This window comes from Penaeus japonicus, unplaced genomic scaffold, assembly GCF_977035675.1.
Source record: "Penaeus japonicus unplaced genomic scaffold, GWHDUDI00000001_assembly GWHDUDI00000018, whole genome shotgun sequence".
Lineage (NCBI taxonomy): Eukaryota > Metazoa > Arthropoda > Malacostraca > Decapoda > Penaeidae > Penaeus > Penaeus japonicus.
Genome location: NW_028234420.1, coordinates 10,543,189 through 10,549,188, shown reverse-complemented (window position 1 = coordinate 10,549,188; position 6,000 = coordinate 10,543,189). Strand labels below are relative to the sequence as shown.

The 6,000-nt window shown below is 34.8% G+C and overlaps 1 non-coding gene across 1 annotated transcript; it reads right to left on the bottom strand.

Moving 5' to 3' along the window:
* Window positions 1–1,797: 1,797 nt before the first annotated feature.
* TRNAL-AAG (transfer RNA leucine (anticodon AAG)) lies at window positions 1,798–1,879 on the bottom strand. Its single transcript has one exon. It is a non-coding gene; the product is annotated as a tRNA-Leu (tRNA).
* Between the last annotated feature and the right edge of the window lie 4,121 nt (window positions 1,880–6,000).

The following is a 6,000-nucleotide window of genomic DNA, read 5'->3' as shown; positions in this document are numbered from 1 at the left end:
CATTTGCTTCTTTCGGTGCAATTATGAAGTCACACAACTGTTTTCTGCGTAACAATAGAATCAGTGCAGCCACGATGGCAGAAAACCTGATTTTGATTGCATCACATTTGTATAATACTGTCCGTACGTAAGTGAAGGGACATGAGAAACGGAACTATACATCACTTTTAATTTCAAATTGTATTGGTGTTGAAATTCCTAAATGCCATATTACTATATTTTTTCATTTACCAGAAAATCCTCAAACCTTTATTGTACTCTATTGTTTTTCTTTATGATCACGAAGGCACACATTTCATTTTGATTACGTTGCATTAGATTCATTGCCATCATTGGCCGTGATGATATTGGGGTATTTTTTTAGGTAGTCTGTATATTCTTATAATGGACACTGTGGAGACTTTACGGTTGTGTTTCTTTCCTTAGGGCTTCGACGCCCTATAACCTAATCGTGATTGCAATAAAATTTAACTGTAGTCTTTAATCAAGGTACATTAAAAGTTATCTTAGGGCATACTCCCAAAATATTTTTAAAAGCTATGACTATGATATTGAATAAAATGGAAATGAAGATACATTATAGCACTTTAATAGTTTAACTATATTCTGTTTATAAAAAAAAATTGTCGCAACAATTAGCCAGATATGTTTGTCTGTGACAAGAGGACCAAAAATATATGTTACCGTGTGATGAAACAACAATTGTTTATTTATATATTTATTATCGCAATGGTTAAGTGTATATAAAAAGATTACTCCTCTCTTTCCGCCTCAAAGACTAGTCTTCTTTTCGCGAAGGGAGTCTGTGACCTGCAGCTAACAGAGCGTCTTGTTTTCCGTACTTCCAGCACAGGCATCCCATTTAAAACAGTGGGGGATGATGCTGTTGGACGCGGAGAACTTCTTAAAGTAAATGTGGTTTCATGGAATGGTGAAGTTGGCAAAGGGATAAGGTCTCCGGATGGTAATCTGTCTCCTAGTTCAATGTGTACAGAAACGCACACCAGGGAACCTGAAGTGAACATCATGATCAGTCCTGAGATAATGTGACGAGATGGGTGATCTGACCTATAATATAGTCCAAATCACGTGGTTTGTAGTATATATAAGGTCACGCGAATAAGGAACATGGATGAACTATCTGTTTTTATTATTCTGGCTTTTTGAATTATCTGGACTTTGTATTATGACTTTCAAGAAAGCTTTTGAAAGAAACGGTGCATTGCCTAATTATTATTTGTGTTTAATATGCAACAAATAATAAACACTGGCGAAGTTATTACTATGGTATTTAATATTTAACTTGTATTTTCCAAATAACGATATTTTATAGTGCATGTAATTGCATTTATCATGTGTTATGAATGATCAGATTAATATATATATATATATGAAATATTTTGTTACTTGAATAGGATTATAAATATTCCTTTTAATTTCATTTAGATTTTTTAACATTCATTTATGCCATTTTGCGTTTCACTTTGTAAAACAAATACTCATTAAGTTATTATAATAATGTTTTTTTTTATGAGTAGAGGCTAATTAAATAGTAATATTTTACCGGAAAACGAAACTAACCTTTTTTATTTTTGCGTTTATCATTGTAGTTCTTTATATAAATGTATTGAAAAAGATTACTCCTCTCTCTAAGTCTCAAAGCCTAGCATTTTCTTCGCGATGGGAGTCTCAGACCTGCGACCATTAAACCGGTTATATGCCGCGAGAACTTCCCCATACCGTGACACCTCGGCTTCCATAAGTGGTCCAGAGCCACAGATGGAGTGCCAAAAGCTTTGGCAGCGGTGGGATTCGAACCCACGCCTCCGAAGAGACTGGTGCCTTAAACCAGCGCCTTAGACCGCTCGGCCACGCTACCTTGTGACAATATGATTTTATGTAACTAATCAATTTTTCAATAATGATTAACCTCTCTGGATGTATGCATTGTAGAAGTAGACTTGACATTTGAAATGTCCTTTAACGCCATGGTTGTCATTTACATGTTTTCTCTTAACTTGTGACCTCAAACAACCTAATCGAATTTGCAATACAATTGAACAATGTTGCCATTAGATAAGCGACAGAAGATCATCAGATGAGATCACTCTGCATTTTTACACGATGATGAGCGTAGCCATTTAGTTAAATAGCTAATCATGGTAAATAATATATCAAGTTTGTGTAATCTAATACTGTTCTCTTGCTTGAATTATATTCATCCTATGACAGTACCGAATGAGCTAACAAAAATTGCTTATTTCTACATTTATTATTGCAAATCGTAAGCGTATAAAACAAGATTATTCCTCTCTTTCCGCCTCAAAGACTAGTCTTCTTTTCGCGAAGGGAGTCTGTGACCTGCAGCTAACAGAGCGTCTTGTTTTCCGTACTTCCATCACAGGCATCCCATTTAAAACAGTGGGGGATGATGCTGGTGGACGTGGAGAACTTCTTAAAGTAAATGCGGATTCGTGGAATGGTGAAGTTGGCAAAGGGATAAGGTCTCCTGATGATAATTTATATGCCAATTCCATGTGTTCGGAAACACACACCAGGGAAACTGAAGTGAACATCATGATGAGTCCTGTGACAGTGTGACGAGATGGGATATCAGACCTATTATATGGTCCGAATCACGTGGTTTGTAGGGCAAATGAGGTCACGCGAATGAGAGTGTTACATTGGTTACCCATTGTAGGGACACAGAGGAACAAGTAATATTTTCTGGCTTTAGGAAGTGCCGGTAGCATCACTTTAGATGAAAGGGATCCAGTTAAAGCATTTAGAAAAAAAATGCATTGGCTCGTTATTATTTTTGCACTCTATGAAATACTTACTAAGCGATGGCGAAGGTATTACCATAGTATTTGATATTGATTTTGTATTTGTCAGATTGCTACATTTTACAGTGCATGTAAGCTCATTTTATGATGAATCGGAGTAATATATCTTGATTAAAAATCATCATCAAAATAAAATACTTTTGGGTCTTTCGTTGCAATTATGAAGTCACACAACTGATTTTTGTTCTGTGTAACAATAGAATTAGTGCAGTCACGATACCAGAAAACCTGATTTTGATTGCATCACATTTGAATAATATTGTCCGTATGCAAGTGAAGGGACATGAGAAACTATACATCACTGTTAAATATTTTGTTACCAAAATAGGTTCATATGTACTTGTTTTAATGTCAATTTGTTTGTGGTGTTGAAATTCCTTAATGCCATATTACTATATTTTTTCACCAGAATATCCCCAAACCATTATTACACTTTAATGTTTTTCTTTTTGGTCATGAAGGCATACATACATTTTATTACGTTGCATTTGATTCATTGCCGTCATTGTCCGTGATGATACAGGGATATTTTCTGGGTAGTCTGGAAATTTTCCCGCTTCTTGCGACATCGATGCCAGACAATCCAATCGCGATTACAATACAATTGTACTGTATTGTCATTAATCAAGAGGAAAATCAGATGAGGTCAATCGGCATTTTTACACGATGATCATAGCACCTTATTAGTTGTATTATTATATCATTACATTCTATTTATAATAATTGATGGTGATGATTAGCTATTTGGTAAAATGGCTAACCATGTTAAATAATATAACGTGGAAGTAGAAGCTAATGCTTCCCTCTTGCTCGAAAGATATTTATCCAATGACGAGAAGCTTACATTATATTGTCAAATATTACGGGTTGATTAATTAAACAAAAATATTGATCTCTACGTTTATTATTGCAATTGGCAAATGCATATGGAAAGATCACTCTTCTTTTTCCGCTTCAAAGACCAACCGAGAAGACTGGTCTTGAGGCGGAAAGAGAAAGGAGGCGGTAACCTCAGCTAATAAAACGCTATAAGCTAAGATATATCGATGATTCCAGCACCTTAATAGTATTGTTAGTATATCAGTACATTTTATTTATGATAATTAGTGTTATTCATGTTTAATGATATACCGAAATGTAAGAAGTTGATGCTTGACTGTTCCTTGAACGTATTTGTTTAGGGCGAGAGGCTTATCAAAAATGTTGTCAACTGTTACCGGATGATGAAACAAATTACTTATCTCTACGTTTATTATTGCAATTCGTAAGAATACATAAAAAGATTACTCCTCCCTTTCCGCCTCAAAGACCAGCCTTCTCTTCGCATAGGGAGTCTGTGACCTGCAGCTAACAAACCGTCTTGTTTTCCGTACTTCCAGTACAGGCCCCCCCTTTAAAAAACATGGGGGAATTGCTGGGGGACCCCGGAAAAACTTCTTAAAAAGGAAATCCCGATTGGGGAATGGCAAAGGGTTGGAAAAAGGGGCCCCCCCCAAGGGGGGGGTTCAGGGGGGGGGGTTTTAATTTCGGTTTCTTCCTTTAATTTTTTTTTCCAGGGTGGACAGAAACAACGCCACGAAACCGGAAAGTGAACATCATGATGAGTCTTCGATAATGTGACGAGCGAGAGATCTGCCCAAAAATAAAATTTTAAATCACGTTTTTTTGTGGGAAACAAAAAGGTACGCGACTGAGGAACGGGGAAATTTCCTTTTTTTTTGGGGAATTATCTGGCTTTTAGATTAGTTTTTCAAGAAGACTTTGAGAAAAAAAAATTTAAAAAACTATTGCAAAAAAAAAATTTATGTTTTTGAAAACGATTTTTTGCGGGTGCTTTGTAATTGGATTTATCAGGGCCCTTTATAAAGGGATAAGTCTTATACCAATATGAATACTTTTTTAATTGAATAGAATTTGGGGATTCCTTTTATTTTCATTTGAAAAAAAAAAAATGATGTCTTTATTACTTTTACTTTATGGGACAAAATTACCAGTAAATTATTTTAATTTTATTTACTTGTTTTTGGTAACTTTTGTTCTTTATTCCTGTAATGCTTTGAAAAGTGTTATAAAAAATGGGTAATTTTTTTTGGGATTTAATTTTCGCTTCCAAAAATATGTTTCGGATTTTTTAAATTTTTTTTTAACATTTTTTCCTTTAAGCCAAGTATTTTAAAAATTGACCCGGGGTTTATTTAACCCAAAAAATTTCCTGGGTATTAAAACCCTGATCCTCGGGCCCCAAAAGGGAAAATTTGTGTTTCATGTTCTTCCTTGCAAACCTTTAAAAGGTCCCGCGGCCCAATTTTGCCGGCTTTAAAATTCAAGTCATCAAGATGAGGATAGTTAGTGTAGAAAATTTTGCAGTCATGTTTTTATTGCGACCTTGGTGCCTAATTTTGTTTGCATTACATTTTTTTTTATATTTTTTTAAAGGAAGTGAAAAAAGGGGAAAAATGGGGAATTGTTTTTAAATTTTATATGGTTTTTTTTATACATTTTTATATTTTTTAAAATTATTTTTTTTTTTAAATATAATTTTTTAATTGTAAATTTTAAATTTTTTTGTTGGGTTATTTTTTTGATAGGGTTTAAAGGAAATGGAAAAATTTTTTATCGCGTTTGTCATTGTTTTTTTTAAATTTTAAACGTATACAAAAAGTTTAAATTCCTAAACCCCCCCCCCAAAAAAAGTTTTCTTTTCCGCGATAGGAGTCTAAGCCTGGACCTTTCAACCGGCTATATGCCGGAAAATTTCCCCCCATATCGGTTTTTTCGGGCTTCCAAAAGTGGTTAGACCCACGTTGGAGTGCCAAAAGCTTTGGCAGCGGGGGGATTCGAACCCCGCCTCCAAAAGAAAAAACTGGTCCCTTTAAAAACCAGCCCCTTAGCCCGCTCGGCCCCCGCTACCTTGTGAGAAAAAGGTTTTATATTTTTTTTTTGAACCTTTCGTAGTGAAAAACCCTTTTCAGGATTTTTATCATTGAGAATTAAAGGCTTGAAATTTGAGAACTGACGTAAAAAAGGATTTTTTAATACTTTTATTTCCCAAATTATTGTAAAATGAATGCGGAAAAGTAGTAACTGTTCTTTTTTGCCCTGTTTCCCAAACAGCTAAAAAATTTTTGGGGAAAATTTGTTTTTGCCGTGGGGA